Source organism: Nicotiana sylvestris, chromosome 3 (genome assembly GCF_000393655.2).
Source record: "Nicotiana sylvestris chromosome 3, ASM39365v2, whole genome shotgun sequence".
Lineage (NCBI taxonomy): Eukaryota > Viridiplantae > Streptophyta > Magnoliopsida > Solanales > Solanaceae > Nicotiana > Nicotiana sylvestris.
In genome coordinates this window covers 121,606,289-121,629,819 of record NC_091059.1, presented here as the reverse complement: position 1 = coordinate 121,629,819, position 23,531 = coordinate 121,606,289, and positions in this window count along the sequence as shown.

Sequence of the window (23,531 nt, the reverse complement as noted above, 5' to 3'; positions counted from 1 at the left end):
AGAATAGCTAACTTCACTTTCAAAGTTCCAACAGTTATTACGACGTGTTTATTTTTATACATTATTTATACACAATCAAATACAACTACAATATCATACAACTTAAATATAATTTTTATACAAAATTTATACAATATGTCCTTTGTATCTGATTTATACATAATAAAAATAAATTTCATACAACTAATTATATATTATACAATTTATCTACGACTTTCACATATTATTTCTACCTAGTTAAATACAACTAAAATAACATACAACTTAAATACAAATTTTATACAAAATTTTACAATATGTCTTTTGTATATTTTGCATTTTTTTGTACATAGTAAAAATAAATTTCATACAACTAATTATATATTATACAACATATCTACAACTTATCTACAATTTTCATACATTATTTCTACACAATTATATACAACTACAATATCATACAACTTAAATATAGTTTTTAAACAATATTGTTCAATTTTCATACAATAGTTAATATATATATATATATATATATATATATATATATATATAATTTTTCTATAATTTCTGCAATATAATGTATGTTATGTGTTCTTCTTCTTCTTCTTCTTTTTCGAGTTTCAATCTGAAATTCAGCCAAAACCAAGTCTAATCTTCACCCAAAACCCCCCTCAAAATTGAGATATAAACTCCAAACCATATTCCCAATTATTTGCAACAACACCCAATCCAAACAAATAATGATTTTTGAAAACCCAAATTCGAATTCAAAGCTTCAAAGCTTTTTAATGGCTGTCAATGGTGGAATTGTTGCTCTCTTTTCCTTTGCTTTATATTACTGAAATTTGGGATTGAGAGATAGAGAGAGACGTAGAGAGAATTCTCAATTCTTTGCAACAACATCCAATCCAAACAAATAATGTCTTTTGAAAACCCAAATTCGATCAAAGCTTTTTAATGGTTGCCAAATGGTGGAGGAGTTACAGATTTTCGCCGATTTTAGAAGAGAAAATCGTGGGGTGTGGTTTGATACGTGGGTGAGGGGGTGTGATTTGGAGAGAGAAACTTGGGGGGGGGAGTGAGAATATACGGTAGAGTTAAATTAGAAGACTAATTAATACCATTAAAACCCCTAAAATGTACATAAATGGTAATTAGGCATATAAAAGGTAATTACATTAAAAGTTAAGCATAGAGGGTAATATAGTTTACTATATGGTATAGGAATATAAAATTTTCATATTAAAATGATCAGAACTTTTGAGGTCCAAACAACTGAAATTAAATGCTGGAAATGACATTAGGTAGCCACTCTTAAGTATGTTATTTAATATATACACACAATTTACAACATATTTAAAGATTAGTTAATTATAAAACTTCATGATACGATGTTCTCAAGGTTCAAACTTCAAGACATTGTTTCCTAAAGTTTAAAATTGTGTCCACAAATTCGAATCTTATGTTCTGAATTTTTAAATTAGCAGTATCTGAGTTACAAATTAGCATATCAAAAATTAAGGACACTAAGCCTTGACTTATAATTCAGGACTAGCCATACTAGCATCTCAAAAACATATTTAGTCATGAAGTTTGGTCAAATTGAATAATCTTAAAATTCATTGTAAACTGCAAATATATTTTAAACAACAGACTTTAAAGTGGCTGTCGGTACACCTCGCCAAGTAAATGGGGCATTTCATTAGTAAATGCCCATGAATCCTTAGACTTTTAGGCTGCAATAAATACATAGTATTTGGTTCACACACCATTTATATGAAAATTATAATGCAATATAGTACGGAATAATATAGGGATTGTTATGTAAAAAACGATAATTAATAAATTGTTATGTGGTGATCCTATAAGAATTTTTTTATCTTTAGTTATTCTTATTCAACAAGTACTTAAACTACTACACTGGTAGAAGAAGAAAAAATAACTAAGTTAGATCAACTCAATTACTAATAAAGTAATGAAATTTGGACCTAACTCAACAATAAAAGTTAGCTCAAAAACTTAGTATTGCACCTATGAGCACGATAGCTGAAGGCGGACATACACGGAGCAATTTTTGCCAAAATATTGTAGGTTTATCTCTTACCTTTGGTTCCATGTTTATTTTCCGTATCTGTTGTATTAGGGAAAATCGAGTTAATATTTGAAATTAATTATGTGCTGACATGTCGAGACACGTGGATCAATGGAAGAATGACAGCTGGCATAGAGTATTCAAAGAGCCGCAAGCCTTAATAGGTACAGGCAAATATTCAAGAAAACAAGAAGGAACGGTTATGAACGGTTACTCGGACCTCTTGATTGAAGAGACATCGGAGGAATGAACCTAGTTAGAAAAAACTACAGATACGTATTATCCGTAATCAATGAGCATCTATGATGGGGAACATTATAAAATCTTCACGAAACAGTTACGATTGCTAATTATAACGTTACATTAATGTCATTAATTACTCATAATGGCTCTATTATGAAAGGAAAGAAACGTAGTACTTAGAAATAGCTATAAAAGGAGAGAAATAACATTTGTATGGGAACACTGATTATTATTGAAATACACTAATTTACTTTGCTTTATTTGCTTACTCATCTACTTTTCAATTCAATTCTTCTTTTTCATTACGTAATTATTTCCTTATTTGATTATCAATAACCCGAGTTCTTCTAAAATTAAGCTTTGACTAAAATTTCTATTTTCTGGTTAAACAAATTGGTTCCGTTACTGGAAATCTAATAATCTTTTACTTTCTAAATCGACTCTTTTGTCAAAACAATCATGTTGAATGTCAACGGCAACACCCAAGAAAATTTACAACACCAAGAAAATCAGCAACATCAGGAGAATCAACAAGATGAAGGAACTCCAGTTCCCTCGCAACGAAACTCTCCTCGACAATCCTGAGAGGGGACTCCTGACGGATATGAATCAAATACGAATGAGCAGTTCCCAAATAATCAAGCTATTGATGAAGCTTTGAAAAAAAATTAATCGCCCAACAGGTCAGTAATGCTCTTCAGGATTTTGCTAACCATCTGCCAGGTGTTGTACCACCAACACCAACTCCAAACAACAATACCGTGGAAAATCCTCGCTCATGATTCGTTAACTCAGGCAGTGGAGGAACTCCTAGCAAATCTCGTGATGGAGGGTCAGGTAACCCAGTCAATTCTGATTTACAAAGTTTAGTACTAACTTTGCAGAAGCAGCCCAAAAAGCAGAGGGATCGCATAGAGCAGTTACCTGGAGTGCCTCCTGTAATCAAGGGAATAGATATGGACAAATACTCTCAACAACCCTAGAAGCCAAGTGTCACTCCTTTACCAATTCCAAAGAAATTCAAGATGTCCGATATTCCAAAATATGATGGAACAATTGATCCACGGGATCACGTAACTACATTCACAATTGGTGTAAAGGGCAACAATTTGACCAAGCAAGAAATTGAATTAGTATTGGTCAAAAAATTCGGAGAAACGCTCACGAGGGGAGCATTAACATGGTACTCTCTTTTACGTGAAAATTCTATAGATTCTTTTCCTGAGCTTGCATATTCATTTATCAAAGCACACTCGGGAGCTCAAAAAGTTAAAAAACGAATGGAGGACATTTTCAAAATAAAACAAGGAGATACATAGCTGCTCAAGGAATTCGTAGACAGATTTCAGCGTGAGAGGATGATGCTGCCACGTGTACCTGATAACTGTGCGGCTATGGCCTTTGCCAGTAATCTAAATGAAAAAATCTCGGAAGCTATGAGGAGACTCAAGGAAAGTTTACGAGAATTTCCAGCAATAACTTGGAGTGATGTTTATAATAGATACAACACGAAGCTGTGGATAGAAGAAGATACTATTATTCAGTCTCGGAAAGATGAAAGGGTGAGTTCAAGACGAGCTGAAACTGAAAAAAGGTCCAGTAAAAATAGGTACAAGTCTTACATGAGACTAGCAGGAAGGGAGTCGCGTTCAAAACAGGAAAACCCAAGGTATGATCCCAGATCAAGAGATAGAGAGTCAGGTTCATCATCAAGGTTCGAAAAAGCATGAAACATGCGAGATGATGATAGAAGCTCGAAAGCAAAGATCGGTGGTTACAGTTTTATTGTTAGCACATCCGAGTTAGTGGCTGTTTTGAGAATCATGGGAGACAAGGTACGGTGGCCAAAGGAAATGAGATCAAACCCAAACAGGCAGAATCCCGATTTTTTGTGCGAGTTTCACAACGATCACGGTCACAAAACGGTAGATTGCAGATTGTTACAAGGTGAAGTAGAACATTTATTAAAACAAGGATACTTAACTGAATTGTTTAGTGAAAAAGCAAAGTAAGCATATATGAAAAATAGGTAGGAGCCAGCAAAACCTCCTTCACCAAAAAGGACGGTTAATGTCATAAGTGGAGCAGAAGAGATCAATGGCGTGACATACAAGACAGCAAAAAAAGTGTCAAAAATTATAGTTACCTACAGGAAGAGAGTTCGACAGGTTTTGGAAGAAGATAGTATTACATTTGATGGTGCAGTTGCACATGGCGTGCTAACCCCACATAATGATGCACTGACAATATCTTTATTTGTACATGACACTAATGTAAAACGAGCTTTGATTGACCCAGGTAGTTCCATGAATATCATTCTGTTAAGAGTAGTAAACGAGATGCAAGCCGATGATAAGCTGATACCCAAGGCACACACCTTGTCTGGTTTTGATAACTCGAGCATCGTAACAAAAGGGGAGATAATACTCACCACTTTCGCAGAAAGAGTTGTCAAAGACACCAAATTTCAGGTAGTAAATGGATATGGCTTACAATATGGTTCTCGACAGACCATGGATTCACGAAATGGACAATGTTCCATCTACTTTACATCAAGTCATCAAGTTTCCATCACAATGGGGAATACGACAAATCCGTGGTGATCAACAAGCTTCTCGAAGCATAAACTCTGTGGCAGATTCAAGTGCAAAAAGTGATGAAAAATAGCAATCATAGAATTCAGTTGAGGATGCAGCAACACGAGCCTCAACTGAAGATGGGCAAACAAATGTAGATTCGAGGCCCGATATTATTCAAGAACCAGAAGAGAATGAAAACATCAAAACAACGATCAAGGAACTGGAAGCTATGGTACTATTTGTACATTGGCTAGACAGAAAAATCTACATTGGAACCAACCTTAGCCCAGAAATGAAATGCAAGTTGATTAAATTTTTAAAGGCTAACGCAGATTGTTTTGCTTGTTCCCATTCAGATATGACAGGTATACCACCGGAAGTAATGAACCACAAATTAAATGAAGATCCATCATACCCACCTGTCAAACAAAAGAAAAAGAAGCAAGGCTCCTTCAAGAATCAGGTAATTCAAGACGAGGTGAAAAAACTTTTAAAAATCGGGGTTCATCCACGAAGTAAAGTATCCGGATTGGTTGGCTAATATCGTGGTAGTACCCAAAAAGAATGATAAGTGGCGAGTTTGTGTAGATTACACTGATCTAAATAAAGCTTGCCCTAAAGATTCTTTTTCGTTACCACACATAAATCAACTAATTGATGCTACTGCAGGGCATGAATTATTAAGTTTTTTAGATGCCTATTCAGGATATAATAAGATTAAAATGGATCCTCTATATGAAGAGAAAACTTCCTTTATCACAGACAGGGGGACTTATTGTTACAAAGTTATGCCGTTCGGCTTAAAGAATGTTGGGGCAACATACCAAAATCTAGTAACCAAAATGTTTCAAGAACACCTAGGAAAAACTATGAAGGTGTAAATAGATGATATGCTGGTCAAATCACAACAAGTAAGGGATCATATTCAACAGTTGACTGACACATTTCAGATTTTTCGCAAATTTAACATGAAGGTAAATCCAGAGAAATGTGCATTTGGCGTGTCGTCAGGTAAGTTCTAAGGTTTTCTTGTTTCTAACCGTGGCATTGAAGTAAATCCCACACAGATTAAAGTTATTGAGGAAATTACGGATATACTCACGAGCAAAAAAGAAGTATAAAGACTGACAGGAAGAATAACAGCTTTGGGAAGATTTATTTCCAAGTCGTCGGAAAAGTGTTTCAAATTTTTTTCATCTTTGAAAAAGAAAAATCAATTTGAATAGTCTGAAGAATGTCAACAAGCGCTTAAAAGAGTACCTGTCAAATCCACCATTGCTAGCCAAACCAAAAGATGGAGAGAAATTACTTATCTACCTTGTTGTTTCAGAAGTTGCGGTAAGTGTCGTATTAGTACGAGAGGACCAAGGTAAACAATCTCCAATTTATTATGTTATCAAATCTTTATTAGATGTTGAGACTCGATATCCACATTTAGAAAAACGTGCACTAGCATTAATTATGGCATCTAGGAAATTACGGCCTTATTTCCAATGTCATCCTATCTCTGTGGTAACTGCCTACCCCTTACGTAATATATTGCATAAACAAGAGTTATCAGGTAGATTAGCCAAGTGGGCTATAGAACTAAGTGAATATGACATTACATATCAACCTAGAACTGCAATAGGGTCACAAGTTTTAGCAGATTTCGTAACAGATTTTAGCCAAGGGATACAATTGGAAGCAGAAAAAGAACTGCAAGTATTTAACGGGTCTAATCCAGGTACTTGGACCTTATTTACTGATGGTTCATCAAATGTAAAAGGAGCAGGTCTAGGCATTATCTTGGTACCACCTACGGGTGAAACCATACGATAAGCCATAAAATGTCATCCAATCACTAATAATGAGGCAGAATATGAAGCTGTGATTGCAGGTTTAGAATTGGCATGAGAGCTCGGAATAGAGCAGGTCATAATCAAAAGCGATTCGCAGCTCGTAGTTAACCAAATGCAGGGGACTTATACAGCTAGAGAGGCAAGGATGCAACAATACCTGGAAAAGGAACGGGATTTTGTTAGACAATTCCAAACTTGGAAAATCACGTAGATACCAAGGGAAGAAAATGCCGAGGCAGACGCTCTAGATAATCTTGCATCTGTTGCAGAAGTAACAAATGAAGAAAACGCTTCTGTGATACATTTGTTTCATTCAGTGCTTGATCAAGACAAAAACGAGGTAAATTACAATAATCTGACTTGGGATTTGAGAAATGAGATTGTCATTTTCTTGGAGTATGGAATACTACCTGAAGATAAGAAAAAGGCTCAAGCACTTCGCCAAAAAGCTGCTCATTACTATTTAAATCAAGGCAATTTATATCGAAAAATGTTCGGTGGCCCTGTAGCAAGATGTCTCGGGCCTTCTCAAACGGAATATGTGATGAAAGAAATACATGAGGGACATTGTGGAAATCACGCTGGAGGAAGATCTTTAGTAAAACCATAATTAGAGTTGGCTATTACTGGACAAAAATGAAAGAAGAGGCGGAAAATTTTATGGCTAAATGTGACAAGTGCCAATGATATGGCAACAACATGCATCAACCAGCTGAATTATTACATCCACTTATGGCACTATGGCCTTTTATGAAGTGAGGGGTGGATATAGTAGGTCTACTACCACAAGCCAAAGGCAAGGTAAGATTTTTGTTAGTACTCACTGACTATTTTACTAAGTGGGTAGAAGCAAGAGCCTTCAAACAGGTACGAGAAAAAGAGGCCAAAGATTTCATCTGGCGAAATATCATATGCCGATTTGGGGTGCCAAAGGAGATCGTATGTGATAACGGCCCGTAATTCATAGGTGCTCAATCACAGAATTCTTCCAAAGATGGAAAATTAAAAGGATTACCTCGACATCTTACCATCTGGTGGGCAATGGACAAGCTGAATCAACAAATAAAGTTATTATCAACAACTTGAATAAAAGACTAGAAGAATCAAAGGGCAATTGGCCAGAGGTACTACCTGGAATCTTGTGGGCTTACCGAACAACATCAAAAACAAGTACGGGAGAAACACCGTTTTCACTTGTATACGGAGCTGAAGCCTTAATTCCAGTCAAAATAGGGGAGCCAAGTACGAGATATACTCAAGCTACCGAAGATTTGAATGAAGAAGAGATGCGGGTAAACTTGAATTTACTTTAAGAAAGGAGGGAAATTGCATTAATAAGGATAGCATCGCAAAAATAAGTTATTGAGCGGTACTACAATCGGAAAGCTCGTCTCAGGTACTTCAAGATTGGGGACTACGTACTCAAGAAAGTTTTCCAATCCATGAGGGCAGCCAATGCAGGAAAGTTAAATCCAAATTGGGAAGGGCCTTACAAGATTCATGGTATCGTAGGAAAAGGTGCATACGAGCTTGAAACATTGGATGGCAAGATTCTACCTTCAAATTGGAATGCTGTTCATCTGAAGAAATACTATTTCTAAGGGAAGGAAATACCAACAGTCAGGTATCCCCACTCACGATTTTTATTTTTGAATTGTTAAAATTTTACTAACGATTTTAGATGATAGGAAAAAATCTAGCCCACACTAAATGATGAATTACGACTTCAAAGACATATGGAAAGAACATAATTCCAGGACTAGGGTTACAACTATTCTGATGGAACTATAATGGGTTAAGGAGTCTTCATCTAAAATTGTACCTCTAAGTCCCGTATGTTTTTCCTTTTCAGGAAAATGACCGCATGGAAGGAATAATCAAGTGCTCAAGATTTCATACTTCAAAGATCAAACACTTGGGGGACTATGTATAAGGAAGACAAAGAAGGCAGAAACAATTAAATTTCAAGTCTTTGAGCATGTGATTTTTGCCCTATGTGAATTAGTCTCACAAATTCAAAACAAAAATAATGTTTTCCGTTGTTTGCAATTTTGTGAATTTTTGTGGCATTTTCTGTCAATTGTTTGTATTTGTCTGTGCATGTTAATTTTGGTTAAATTATGGAGAATATAAAAATATTTTGCATTTGCATTTAGGATTTAATTCTACATTTTAGGATTAATTAACAAATTAGTTTTTTTATAAAATTGGAAAAATAAAAAAATAGTTATTTTTGCGCTTTTAATTCTAATTTTGGTAGTTTTTCTCTTTAAATTAGGTTTTTAATTACTAGTGGTAATTGCTAGTTGGAGTTAATTAATCCAATTTTGTAGGTTAATTTAGTTTTAAGAATTAATTTATGATTTTATTTTATTTGAAAAAGAGATTTGAATTTGAAAAGAAAAGAAAAGAAAAAAAAAAGGATTTGAGAAGTCAATTTTGGGCCTTTGTTTTAGTCTTAAAAATCACAAGCACAATTCCATACCCATCGAAAATTCGGTTAACCCAGCCCCTGAACCGTCCCCAACCTAGTCCATCCCCCTTACAATCGAAACGACACCATTTTAATCATCTCTAATTTGGGCCGTCGAATTTGTCTAATCCAATGGACGGGAACTGGGTGGGTTTTAATATAAGAGTGTCTGAAATGTAATCCCCTCCTTTCACTCGTCTCTCTCACACCCTCCCTCTTCAGAGATGAACCTTAGCCGCCTCCCCAAAATTCCCCAAACCTCCACCGGCGACGCCACCTCCAATCCCTCCCAAATTAACACCACGGAACCATCAAGACCCCCTCATACTAAATCCACCATTTATTTCCCTTAAATCCTCTTTAAACTCCTCGAATCTTAAATCAAAATCCGGGTTCTAAGAGCTAAATCTAAACTTGGGCTTGCATGATTATTGTTCCAACCCTCATGAGTTTTAGAGCGGGTTTTGTCACGAAATAGTGTTGTTCACTTGTTTTTTGACAAAGAATAGGTGACTAACTTTATTTAGGGACGAAGTTGGAGTGTCAAGTCTCGAGTTCGAGTCTAACCGGTGAGTTCCACTTCTTTTTGGGTCTGTTTCTAGTTCTATTTTCATTTGTTGTCTCCTTTCCTTCTTTTTCATTTCCTTATTTGAAATTTCACCAAATTTTCGGCCGAGTTTAGAATATGTTTGTTTGGTCTTCGTTAGTCTTTCTTTTTGTTCTTTTTGTTTCCAAGACTGTTCTCTGATCCTGTTTAAGTTGTTTAGTTTCTGATTGATTAAATCGCATGATTTTTGTTCTAGTTAGTCACCTGGTTAATTAAGCCTATAGATTAGTTAGTTCCCTGCTGTTGTTTAGGTTAATTAGTTCATTCACCTTCTTTTTTTGTTGATTGCATTCTAAGGGTTCCAGGTTTCCTTTTTGGGGAAATTTTGATTAGTTTTTAAATTGTGGCTCTTGAATTGTGGATTTCTGATTGTGAATGGGGCTCTGAAAAATCAGAAGCCCAAGAGGGAATTAAACTTGGGTTGTAAACCCGTATCAAATCAGGCCATTGGGTCAACTTGACACGTGTAATTTGCTGAGGGTAATTTCAGGGGTTCGTGGGGGTAGTTTAGGAAATTGGAGTAGGGAATCTTTTGTAACAGCTTAAGGAAACTTCTAGGAAGTTGGGGTGGGGACCAATTTGATTTTATGATTTTTAGATTAAGGTCCTCTAAGCTAAAATAAAAATGTTGAAAGGTGCAAAGGGCAAATTTGAAATTTGTATTTGTTTCCCTAGCACCCCTCTATAAAAAGATCATTAGCTGAATTTTGGGGGGAGGGGGGATTGAAAAAATCACAAACGGCTGAAGGTTTGAGAAAAATACTGTTCCATTGAATTTTCTGCTTTGAATTTTGAAGTTTTTCCATTACTGAAACAATTTCTGATTCTCTTTGAGGTTAAAATGGATTGAACTTGGGTATTGAAAGAGCTGGTTTAAGTTTGTTGATTGGTTTACTGTTCTATTGAGTTTTCTGAGTGGATTTCACTGTTTCATTGCTGAGTGGTTGAATCTAGGATGACTGCTATTGCATGTTGCTGATCTTCTCATTTTCTATTATTTTTGCTTTCCAGGTATATCTCTGGCCCATGTTGACTGTGTAATTCAAGTAAAACTTGATGGAATACAAGCTGCGTTCAATTTAGTGTTCTCTCTTTTTCCTACTATTTCAACATTATGTAGTAACTATGTAATGATAAGTGTTACATGAGTTTGATGTTTGCACATTATAAATCTAGTTCACTTACTGTTTGGCATTGAGAAGGATGTAACTAGTTGAAGTTTTATGTTATATATAAGATCTAGCTTAGGTTAAAGCCCTTGCATGAACTGTTTACCATTATGAAATTAAACATATGTTTTCAGTAGTATTTAAGATCTCCTGGTGTGTTAGCCACTGGATAATACTGAGATTTGCGAATCTTGGTTTGAATGTACAGGGGTCACTTTGCTTTACAGGGTTCAGGCTCCTTAAGCTTGGAGTTTTGAGGTCAATTTGCAAAGGGGATTTGGGCCTGTCCCTCAAGTCCCATAGTTACTGAGTTTGGTTGCTTAATTGGTCACGTATCATGTTTGTCCTAAAGTCGCAAAAAATGAAATTAGAAGTTTTAACTTAGTTAAGTTGTGCTAGATGTTTTAAAATCGTAATATGATTCTACAAATTCGGTCTTGTTCCATGCTATTGACAGTTTGATTCGAATTATTTGATTTGGTTAAGAATCGTTTGGGTCACGGAAGCTGGGGCCAAACGCTGGCCCATTTAGATAATAGTCCGGGTCTATTACGTACCTCGTGAGGTACTTTGTTGTTGCATTAAATTTGGGCATTTAGGCCTAGGCTTAAAGACCTTTACAAATTGGTTTATTGCTGGCTTTCTCTCGTTTCGATATAATTGTCTTCGTTGAGGATTACTACTCGCTTAAGGTTTAATCGAATTGAGTTGACTAGTTTATTATGCGATTGCAATTCGATGGTTTCAGATTTGAACCAAGGTTGGATTTAGATAAGTCATGAGTTTTTCCCTTAATTTTCTGTAATTTGAATCCTTAGGATTAATTTGAGGTGTGTCATACTAGCCAAATTATATACTTTATGGCCTTCAAGGATTTAGCTTGGAATTTCCTTTAGAATCAATTGAGGTGTGTCATGCCGAACAAAATTTATAAAAATGCACGGCCCTTATTTAGTTAATCTTGGTTATCCTTAGAAATCGAGGCGTGCCATTTAGTGAATTTTCGTGGCCCTCGCAAAGTCGCAAACGCGTAGTTGCTTTTGGCATGTTATTGTAATAATTTACCTTCATAAACTCGGGTGTGCATTTCACGTGACCCAAATCCAAATCTTAATAACGTTGTACAAAATGTGTTTCGGATTGCGGGTGCATTTCATGTGGCGCGGTCCAAAGACATGTTATAGATGACGTTAAAATCTTTCTTAAAATGAATAAAAGCGGTTATAAAGTAAAACACACATAGGTTTAAAATTGTTTTAAAAATTAGATAATTAGGCCAATAATAACAGTTGAGCGACCGTGCTAGAACCACAGAACTCGGGAATGCCTAATACCTTCTCCCGGGTTAATAGAATTCCTTACCTGGATTTCTCTGTTCGTGGACTGTAAAATAGAGTCAATCTTTCCTCGATTCAGGATTTGAACCAGTGACTTGGGACACCATAATTATCCCAAGTGGCGACTCTGAATTTTTAATAAATAAATACAATCTCGTTTCGATTGTCACTTTAAGTTGAAAAAAATTCCCTTATACCCTTTCGGGATGTAGGTAAAAAGGAGGTGTGATAGCTCTGGCGATTCTGCTGGGGAATCGAACTCAGAACCTCTGGTTCAGGGTTCAAGAATTCGAGCTTAGATGAATTGTGTAGTTGGCCGTATCCATTATCTGATTTTGTTACATGTTTGGGCCTAATGTGCTAATTGTTGCTTTTACCGCTTTGATATTATATGAACTGTATATAAACTGCTACGAAACCCCTCCTCTCTATGAGTCTTCTAAATCATGGAGAAGTGTGCACTTCGTGTGACTTCTCTTCTGTTAGAGTCATATCCCAAATTTAGAACTAGGTTCAGACAAGTTACAAAGCCGGTGAAGCTTCTGTATTCCCGGGATGCTGCCCCCTCTCGGCTCGAGCTGTCCGCTCGAGTAAGCCGGGTCTAGACCAACAAACCCAGGTTTTCAAACCTAGTATAACGAGACCCCATGCCGGATCCCTAGTAGGAACGTTTGTTTGCATCACGTGCATTTGACTTTGGAGGCTCAACACAAGGGTTGAGTCTGTCTAGGACAAGTGTACCAAAAATGAAAAAAACCATCTTGATGCATCTTACTTGCTACTTGTGCATTTATTTGCTTTGGATTTGCATGTTGACCGGCTTCTGAATAATAAGAGAAAGTTGGGAAAAGAAAATAGCAATGTGAGGGTTAAGGGAGCTAATTACTTGTTTTAAAGATCAATGTCCAAATGGTACTAAAACTCTGCCGAATTTTTGAGAAAGATGAAAAAAAAAGAGAAAGTCTTGTTTTCAAAAATAGTGGGTTTTATTTCATTTGCCCGAACTACGCTATTTTGATTCTCACCGGATGTGAGATACGTAGGCAACCCACATCGGATCCAACTTCCTTTTTTTTACAAAAATAGCCCAAAAAGAACAAATTTTTTATATTTATTGCAAATAAGTAAGGTGATGACATTCTTGTCAAAAATAGCCGAAGTCCCTCAAATGGGCGCCGGAAGGCTGTTTTTGCAAGAACAACTACCTTTAGTCATTTTTAAAGGTTTTGGCCGATTAGCCGACACAGCCTTAAAATCTTCGTTTTCAAAGTGCTGAAAGGCCGTATTGGCAAAGCCAGATATTTTTGTGAAAATTTTGAAAAAAAATGGTCATTTTTCTTGAGTCAAAATGAGTCATAATTTTCTTTTAATGAAAATCACCCTAATAAATGTGCAGGATGAGCACAACTCAAAATGAACCTTTCTCAGTCCGTGAAGAGATCCCTTTGGAGCTACATATGTGGTGGCATGATTTGGGGACGACAACAGGAAAGTTGTGACAAAAGCGTTGGGTTCGGGCTCTTGAAGGTTATGCCAAGAAAGGACGTGATTGAGGCCTTGATACCATTTTAGGACCCAACACATAATGTATTCCACTTTGCTGATTTCAGGTTAACTTCTACACTGGAAGTGTTAGCAGGCTACACCGGTTTTGACGGGAATCTTAGAAATCAATACCCGGTGGCACCTAAAACAATAATGCCTCACAAATTTTTGGATTTGTTAAGCATCACTCGGGACATCCGAGACGAAAATTTGGCCAAAAGATTCTGTACCTTCTACTTTTTGTACCGATGTTACGGGAATCCCCTTGGCTTTGAGACACCAGATACCAGTCTTACTCACGCGGGAAACCAAGACAAGTGGGAATCTCGGAGAGGATTAACTTTTATAATGGCGTTCCTGGGTATTTTGATTTGTCCTAGAAAAGATGGGAATATAGAGTTGGGGCTCGTAGGGATAACTGACTTTATGATGAAAAAGGCAAATGGGAGCATAGTGCCGATGATTTTGGCAGAAATTTACCAAGATCTGACCCTTTGTCGAGAAGGGGGAAAGTTCTTTGAAGGGTGCAACATGCTGTTACAATTATGGATGGAGGAACACCTTTGCCACTGTCCCGGATACTTGAATTGTGGTATGACTGGCCTCGAGTGCATTGAAAAACATGAAAAGCGGGTAGAAGGTTATGAGTTCTCGGATGGTACAGAAGTATGGCATGCCCACTTGAGATCCTTGACTGCAAACAAGATCGAATGGACGTTTGGTTGGCTCTCGGTTGGTAAAGTAATTTATATGTCGGCTGAGGTATGTTTTTTGCTGTTGATGCATCTTCGGAGTATCCAGCCTTATGCCCCGCACCAAGTTTTACGTCAGTTAGGTCGATACCAGACCATCCCACATGATGAGGATTTGAGTCGGCAGGTTATTGAGTTGGAACCAAAAGCTGCTTTTCTAGAAGAAAAAGTGCGTCGGATTTGGCATCAGTGCAGATTCTTAGAGCCTAGAACTCAAGTACGAGATCTCTCCAGAGGCGAGGTAGAGCCTAGTTACACTACTTGGTATGGTAAAAGATCCCGAGTTCATCAGGAGCCCGAAAGGCCCGTAAAGAGACCCCATGTCCAATAGTTCACCAACGGAGCACATGTGCAATGGGATTGGTTGACCAAAGAAAATGAGTACAGGGCTACCATAAGCAAGTTGGAAAAGCAAGTCATGGACCTTCAGTTTGAGAATGGGTTGCAAGCCGCCGCGGATGAAGGCGAGAAGAAAAAGTTAACTCAGGAGAATGAAGCCCTCAAGGCTCAAATCCGGAAGTTGAAAATAGTTGCTAGAAACCCGGAAAGAAGCCAAGCGCATGAAAGGCTTATAAGCGGTCTGAAAAAGAAAGCCCTTGAGTGTCAAGATGACCTAGAAAAGTCTGAGGCCAGTCTGGCAAAAGTCCGACCACAATGGGCAAAGAATGCGGAAGAGCGGACACAATTTGTGCAATAAATGAAAAGAAAGTATGAAGGAACAATCACCAACCTGAAGAGAAAAATGACTACCCCCGAGAATGAGGCAGCCAAACAGGCCAAGGACTTTAAAGTTGATAGGGAACACTGTTATGATTTGATGGCTCGGATGGAGGAAGAAATGCAATAGTTGCAAAATCAACATCTCCATGACACTCAGGTGTTAGAAGCCCGGAATCAATAGGTTGGGCGTCTGCTTCAAGAAAAAGGTAGAATCCGAGAAAGGATCAGAACCATTGCCGACTACATTGTTGTGAAATGCCAAGCATGTGAAGATATGACACGCACCACCTTCTTCGCGGCAGTGATGACATTTGTCCGGCAGATAATGAGTGACTTGGAGACGCTTTACAGGGATCTCGCGTATATGCCCGTGGCAAGACCGAATGATGTCCCGCGGGCCCCAGGAGTATTCAAGGCATTAATGTATTCATGATTTTCATTGTAGTCTGTTAGTCTGTTTGCGAGTCTGTATTTTTTGTTATTGGAGTCTGTTAATTGGTTTTCGAGTCTGTTGTTTTCACCTTTCTATCAGAGTTTGTTGGTTTTGTTTTGAGTCAGAGTTTGTTAAATTCCCTTTTCGAGTCTGTTAATTTTATAATTTGGTAGAATGAGTGGTTGTAATCAAAACTGTTTTATTTTATGAAAAAATTTGAAATCCCAAAAATGTTTTGTTATTTATTTTCTGCACTTATTTCCCAGAACTACGCTCGGTCTGATTCATACGGGGTCATGATACGTAGGCAATCTCCATAGGATTTGACCATAACTAAAAGAAAGAAAAAGAGTGATAGAAAAAAAAAGAGGGAAAACAAGAGGGAAAAAGAAAAGTCGGGATGACGCAAGCAACCGATCAAATGCATAATAGAAACGGTTAACTGCTTAGGTCCATTCACTCCTCAAATGTGTGGTTGCTTATCCATTAAAGCCCTAATCGCTAACAAGTTTGTTATTGATGAAACTTCTAGTCTAGGCAGGTGGTTAGTGTGATTGGCATTGTGGCAACTCACTCTTACAACACCCGGTACAAAAACAAGCTGAACATGGCCAATCAGGAACTTGAGGCAAGTATTGTCGATCCGTCAAAAGAGGTGGAAGAATCGGAGGTTAATCTGAAAGATGAGTTGTATGAGTTGAAGCAGCAGATGACTGAAATGTACCAAGCATGGGCAAAAAGGCACCCACCACCAGTTTACCCCGACAACCCTGCTTTTATCCCGCCATTGGCTCAGACTCAGGAACCTCCCACTGTGAACTCATCTCCATCCTTTACCCTCTACCAACAATGCCACGACACCACTTTCCATACATCATAAACTCCACCACCCAAGCAAATCTCGTACCCTCCTCCACCAGTCACTCCTATTTTTGTGGTACCCCCATCTCCTGCATTACATCGATCCTCCAGTGAGCCTTTGTTCCAGACTCACGACAACCAGTATTACCCCTTGGAGCCCACTTTCAAGGTGCCAGAACCCTATTCCTACACTCCTCATTTTGACCTCCCTGCAGAAACCGAAAAACCCTAAAAAAATCCCGAATAGGAGGAGATGTTCAGGAAAGTTAAAAGCCTGGAACAGTCATTCAGAGACATGCGGGGGTTGGGAGGTCAAATAAGTGTGGCTTACAAAGATCTATGTCTATTTCCAGATGTGCAATTGCCGGCAGGGTTTAAGATGCCCAAGTTTGATTTGTATGATGGGCACGGTGATCCAGTGGCGCATTTGAGAGGTTTCTGTAGCAAAATGAGGGGAGCTGGCGGGAAACACGAGTTGCTAATGGCATATTTCAGTCAAAGTCTGAGTGGTTCGGTGCTGGAGTGGTACACTCGGCAGGATCACGGAAGATGGTACACATGGGATGATCTAGCCCAGGCATTTGCTTGTCACTTCCAATACAATCTCGAGATTATTTCGGATCATCTGTCTTTGACGAAACATGAGAAAAATAACAATGAGAGTTTTAGAGAGTATGGTTTTAGGTGGAGAGAACAGGCAACAAGGGTTGACCCTCCAATGAAAGAAAGTGAAATGGTGTATTATTTTCTGCAGGCCTTAGAACCTACTTATTACGGTCATCTGGTATCAGCTATAGGCAAGTCCTTCATGAAGTGGTAAAAATGGGCGGTATGGTAGAAGAAGGGCTCAAGACAAACAAAATCATGAGCTATTCGACGATCAAGGCAACCACCCAGGCCATTCAAAGTGGAACTGGGGGAGTAATTGGAAAGAAGAAGAAAGAGGATGTTGCAACAGTTGAATCAGGAGCTTGGTTCGAACCTAGGGGTTCGCCTCACCACTATCATCAGCCTCGTCCCCACCACCAAACCTATCCCCATACCCCGTATAATCCACCCTAACATTACTACCCACCACCAGACCCCCATTTTTTTGTCCACCATGCCCAAACATATAGCCAACCTCTGGCCCACGCACAATGGCATGCGCCAGTCCCACAAAATACATACCCAGCTCCACAAAATGCCTATCTACCCCGAGAGCCTACCAAAACCCTCCTGGACCAGGTTTCAGGCCCAACCAAGCATTTAAGAACGAGAGGTTGCAAAAGAAGAAAACCTTCACTCCATCGGGAGAATCCTATACCAGTTTGTTCCACAAGTTGAGACAATTGGGTATGCTGAGTCCGATCGAGCCAAAACTGCCAAATCCTCCCCCAAGGAATCTTGATCACTCTGTGAGTTGCGAATATTGTTCTGGTGCTCTGGGACATGACACAGAGAAGTGTTGGTAATTGAAAATAGCTATTCAAGAGCTCATTGATACTAATCGGATTGAGGTCCAAGCTCCGGAGGCACCTAATATCAACCAGAACCCATTGCTAGCCCATCATGAGACAAATATGATTGAGATAGTGCATAAGGGAGGGGAACCTAAGAAGCCTTCACAAACTGTCATGATGATTCGGTCCAGTAGAGCCAGACCATTTGAAAAGTCAACAAGTGAGAAGTCTGTGATCAAGTTGAACGGGGAATAGTGAACCATCTGTGGTGGTCAAGAAAGGGTCCTTAAGCAATATTGTAGGGAAACATGAAAAAGCAAAAGTGGTGGTGCTAGGAGTGGAGAACAAGCCTGTGGTAACTGTGGATGGTGCCCACACAGATCCTGTCATTATCAAGCCAGTAACTCAATTACCGATAGTCAATAGCAAGGCGGTCCCATGGAATTACGAACGAGTGACACTGACTTACAAGGGGAAAGAGGTTCAAGAAGAAGTTTGTGAGACCCATGGTTTAACTCGATCGGGGAGATGCTTTGCCCCCGAAGAGTTGAGAAAAGCTAAGATCTCCAAAGATAACCCAATGTTGGTGAAGAAAGTTGTGACTGAGGAAGAAGCAGAGGAATTCTTGAGAAAGATGAAAGTGCAGGACTATTCCATTGTAGAGCAGTTGAGGAAGACACCGGCTCAGATTTCACTATTGTCATTATTGATCCATTCAGACGAGCACCGTAGGGCCTTGATGAAGATCCTGAATGAGGCCCATGTTCCAGACAAAATCTTGGTAAACCACTTGGAAAAGATAGCCAACAAGATATTTGAGGTAAACAGAGTCACTTTTTCTGATGATGAGTTGCCCATGGAGGGTACTGAGCACAATAAAGCCCTCTATATTACGGTGAAATGCGAAGATTCCGTGGTTACTCGGGTACTAGTTGACAATGGTTCTAGTGCAAACATTTGCCCTCTCTCCACTCTGAACAAGTTGAAGGTGGATGATGAAAGAATTCACAAGAACTGTATCTGCGTTCGGGAATTCGACGGTGGAGGGAAAGATTCAGTCTGGGACAAAGTGCTTGAGCTTACAATATGGCCAGTTGAATTTACCATGGAGTTCCAGGTGCTCGATGTGGTTGTTTCTTACAATCTGCTATTGGGTCGACCCTGAATTCATGCTGCCAAAGCAGTCCCATCTACTCTGCATCAAGTGGTCAAGTTTGAATGGGATAGACAGGAAATTGTTGAGCACGGCGAAGATAATTTGTGTGTTCCCAGTGATGCCATTGTTCCGTTCATAGAGTTTGAAGACGACAAGGGTCCATGGGTTTATCATGTTTTTGACATGGTATTGGTATAGAAAATTCCAAAAGGGAAGTGCGTTCCAACTCCGAGGGTAGTTGCTGCATCAGTCATGGTAGCCGTTGAAATGTTGAAAAATGGTTTTGTACCAGGCAAGGGTTTGGGTACATCTCTGCAAAGTATCGTACAGCCGGTGTCTCTCCCCAAAAACTTGGATACATTTGGTTTGGGGTTCAAGCCCACAGTTGCGGATGTGAAAAGAGCCAAAAAGTTGAAACAGAGGGTCTGGGTCCTCCCAAAGCCCATCCCACGGCTCTCCAGATCATTTGTCAGGCCTGGCGCCAAGAAATGCCCAGCAACAACAGTTCCCAGTTCTATGGTTGGTCCTGATAAGGAGTTGCTTGAAAGGTTTGAGAAATTATTCGACGAGGTGAACATGGTGGAAGCTGGATAGGGTTCTAGCAAGGCGGATGTGCAATTTGTTGGGCCTAGTGCAAAGATTAACAATTGGGAAGCTACTCCTCTCCCCACTAGGAAAGAGTTTTGGTAGTTTGCTTTGATTTTCTTTCGGTTTATCTGGATTATTCCAGGGTTGTAATTCAGATTCTATGTTCCGTCCATTTGGATGTATAAACCTTGTTATCTTTCAATTTCAATGAAATGCAATTTCCCCTTTTCATCATGTCTGATAGTTTTTGCTTTTCTTTTTCTTTCTTGTACGGTTCTTTTTATGCTGTTTTCAATGACATGACATCCATGGGGAATCTTCGGCCCAGTCTTAAAAGCCAATCTATTTCTGAAATAGTAATTCAAGAAATAGAGTGCGGTGTTGAATCAGAATACGACGAGGATGAGGCCTTTGAAGAGATTAGTAAAGAACTAAGCCATTTTGAAGGAAAACCCAAGCCTAACCTGAGTGATACAGAAGCAATCAATTTAGGGGACCCAAATAATATCAGAGAAACTAAGATAAGTTTCCATCTTGAACCTCAACTTAGGGAGGAAATATTAAAACGTTACTTGAGTACAAAGACATCTTTGCATGGTCATATGACGACATACCGGGTTTAAGCACCGACTTGGTGGTTCACAAATTTCCACTGACTCGGCATTCCCTCCTGTCAAGCAGAAATTGAGGAAATTTAAAATTGATATGAGTGTGAAGATTAAAGAAGATGTTACCAAGCAGTTCGATGCAAAAGTCATTCGGGTCACTCGGTATCCCACTTGGTTAGCCAATGTAGTACCTGTGCCAAAGAAGGATGGCAAGACCAGGGTATGTGTTGATTACCGTGATCTCAACAAGGCGAGTCCCAAGGACAATTTTCCACTGCCAAATATCCACATTCTGATTGATAATTGTGCCAAACACGAGATTGGGTCTTTTGTGGATTGCTATGCGGGCTATCATCATATCCTAATGGATGAGGAAGATGTAGAGAAGACGACATTCATCACGCCATGGGGAACATACTGCTACAGGGTCATGCCTTTCGGTCTGAAAAATGTTGGGGCAACTTACATGAGGGCAATGACAACCATATTCTACGACATGATACACCAGGAGATCGAGGTTTATATGGATGATGTGATCATAAAGTCTAGAAAGTAGTATGATCATGTCAGAGATTTGAGAAAATCTTCCAAAGGCTTCGCAGGTACAATCTTAAGCTCAATCTTGCAAAATGCGCATTTGGTGTGCCATCTGGAAAATTGTTGGGATTCATAGTCAGCCGTCGAGGTGTTGAATTGGACCCGTCAAAGATCAAAGCAATCCAAGAATTGCCACCCCGAAGGAACAAAACTGAGGTGATGAGTTTATTAGGAAGGTTAAATTACATCAGCAGGTTTATTGTGCAGCTTACAACAACTTGTGAGCCTATCTTCAAACTGTTGAAGAAGGATGCTGCGGTCAAATGGACAGATGAGTGTCAAGAAGCATTTGATAAGATAAAAGGGTATTTGTCAAACCCGCCCGTGTTGGCGCCACCAGAACCGGGGAGACCTTTGATTATGTATTTGACGGTCCTGGACAATTCATTTGGTTGTGTGTTGGTCAGCATGACATCACCGGCAGGAAGGAGCAGGCCATCTATTATCTCAGCAAGAAGTTCACATCTTATAAGGTTAAGTACACTCACCTACATGTTGTGCCCTAACTTGGGTGGCACAAAAGTTGAAGCATTATTTGTCATCTTACACTACTTACCTCATCTCTCGTTTGGATCCATTAAAGTATATCTTTCAGAAGCCTATGCCTATAGGAAGGCTCGTAAAATGGCAGGTCTTGCTCACAGAATTTGACATCGTCTATGTGACCAGGACCGCGATGAAAGATCAGGCATTGGCCGATCATTTAGCTGAGAACCCAATGGATGAAGAATATGAGCCTTTGAAAACTTACTTCCCCGATGAGAAGTAATGCACCTTGATGAGTCGGAACAAGTTGGAGAGCCATGTTGGAAACTTTTCTTTGATGGAGCTGCTAACATGAAAGGTGTTGGGATAGGAGCTGTATTGATTTCTGAAATAGGACATCACTACCCTGTTACGACTCAGCTTCATTTCTACTGTACTAACAACATGGCTGAATACAAGGCATGCATTTTGGGCTTGAGGTTAGCTGCAGACATGGGTGTCCAGGAAGTTTTGGTCTTGGGGGACTCGGACCTTCTGGTGCAACAGATTCAAGGGAAATAGGAAATACGAGATTTGAAATTCATACCATACCGGCAATGTTTGCATGATCTTTGTCAACGATTTCGATCAATAGAGTTCAGGCATATTCCAAGGATCCATAACAAAGTTGCTGATGCTTTGGCTACCTTGGCGTCAATGTTACATCATCCGAATAAGGCTTATGTTGACTCGTTGCATATTCAGGTCTATGATCAACATGCTTACAGTAATGTGGTAGAAGAAGAACTTGATGAAGAGCCTTGGTTTCATGATATCAAGGAATATATCAGGATGGGGGTGTATCCGGTACAAGCCACAGGCGATCAAAAAAGAACAATTCGGCGGTTGGCGAGCGGATTTTTCTTCAGTGGAGGGGTTTTGTACAAAAGGACTCCAGATCTTGGATTGTTGAGATGCATAGATGCTAGACAGGCCACAACTATCATGACCGAAGTACATTCTGGAGTCTGTGGACCGCATATGAGTGGGTACGTGTTGGCAAAGAAGATCCTCCGAGCAGCTTATTATTGGCTCACTATGGAGCGAGATTGTATCAATTTCGTGCGCAAGTGTCATCAGTGCCAAGTGCACGGAGATTTGATTCACTCTCCACCATCTGAATTACACACAATATCTGCACCATGGCCTTTTGTTGCATGAGGCATAGATGTCATTGGGCCAATTGAGCCATCAGCATCAAATGGGCACATGTTCAGTCTAGTGGCCATCGACTATTTCACCAAGTGGGTAGAGACTAAAATGTTCAAGTCTGTAACCAAGAAAGCGGTGGTTGATTTTGTGCACTCAAATATCATTTGTCGGTTTGGGATACCAAAGGTGATCATTACAAACAATGGGGCTAGTCTCAATAGTCATCTGATGAAAGAGGTATGTCACCAGTTCAGGATTACGCATCGCAATTCCACCCCTTACCGCCCCAAGGCAAACGGAGCAGTTGAGGCGACCAACAAAAACATAAAGAAGATACTTCGGAAAATGGTGGAAGGTTCCAGGGAATGGCATGAGAAGCTGCCTTTTGCATTGTTGGGTTATCGCACCACTGCTCGTACTTCAGTAGGGGCAACCCCTTATTTGTTAGTATATGGTACTGAAGCAGTAATACCCGCGGAAGTTGAACTCCCGTCCCTTCGGATTGTCGCTGAGGCCAGAATTGATGATGATGAATGGGTCAAAACCCACCTGGAGCAATTGAGCTTGATTGATGAGAAAAGATTGGCGGCAGTGTGTCATGGCCAGTTGTACCAACAGAGAATGGCTAGAGCATATAACAAGAAGGTGCGTCCACGGAAGTTTGAAGTGGGTCAGCAAGTATTGAAACGTATCCTTTCACATCAGGCTGAAGCAAAAGGTAAGTTCGCCCCAAATTGGCAGGGGCCGTTCATCATGACGAGAGTGTTGTCCAATGGTTATTTGTATTTAACAGACATAGAAGACAAGTATGTAGAAATGGCCATCAATTTCG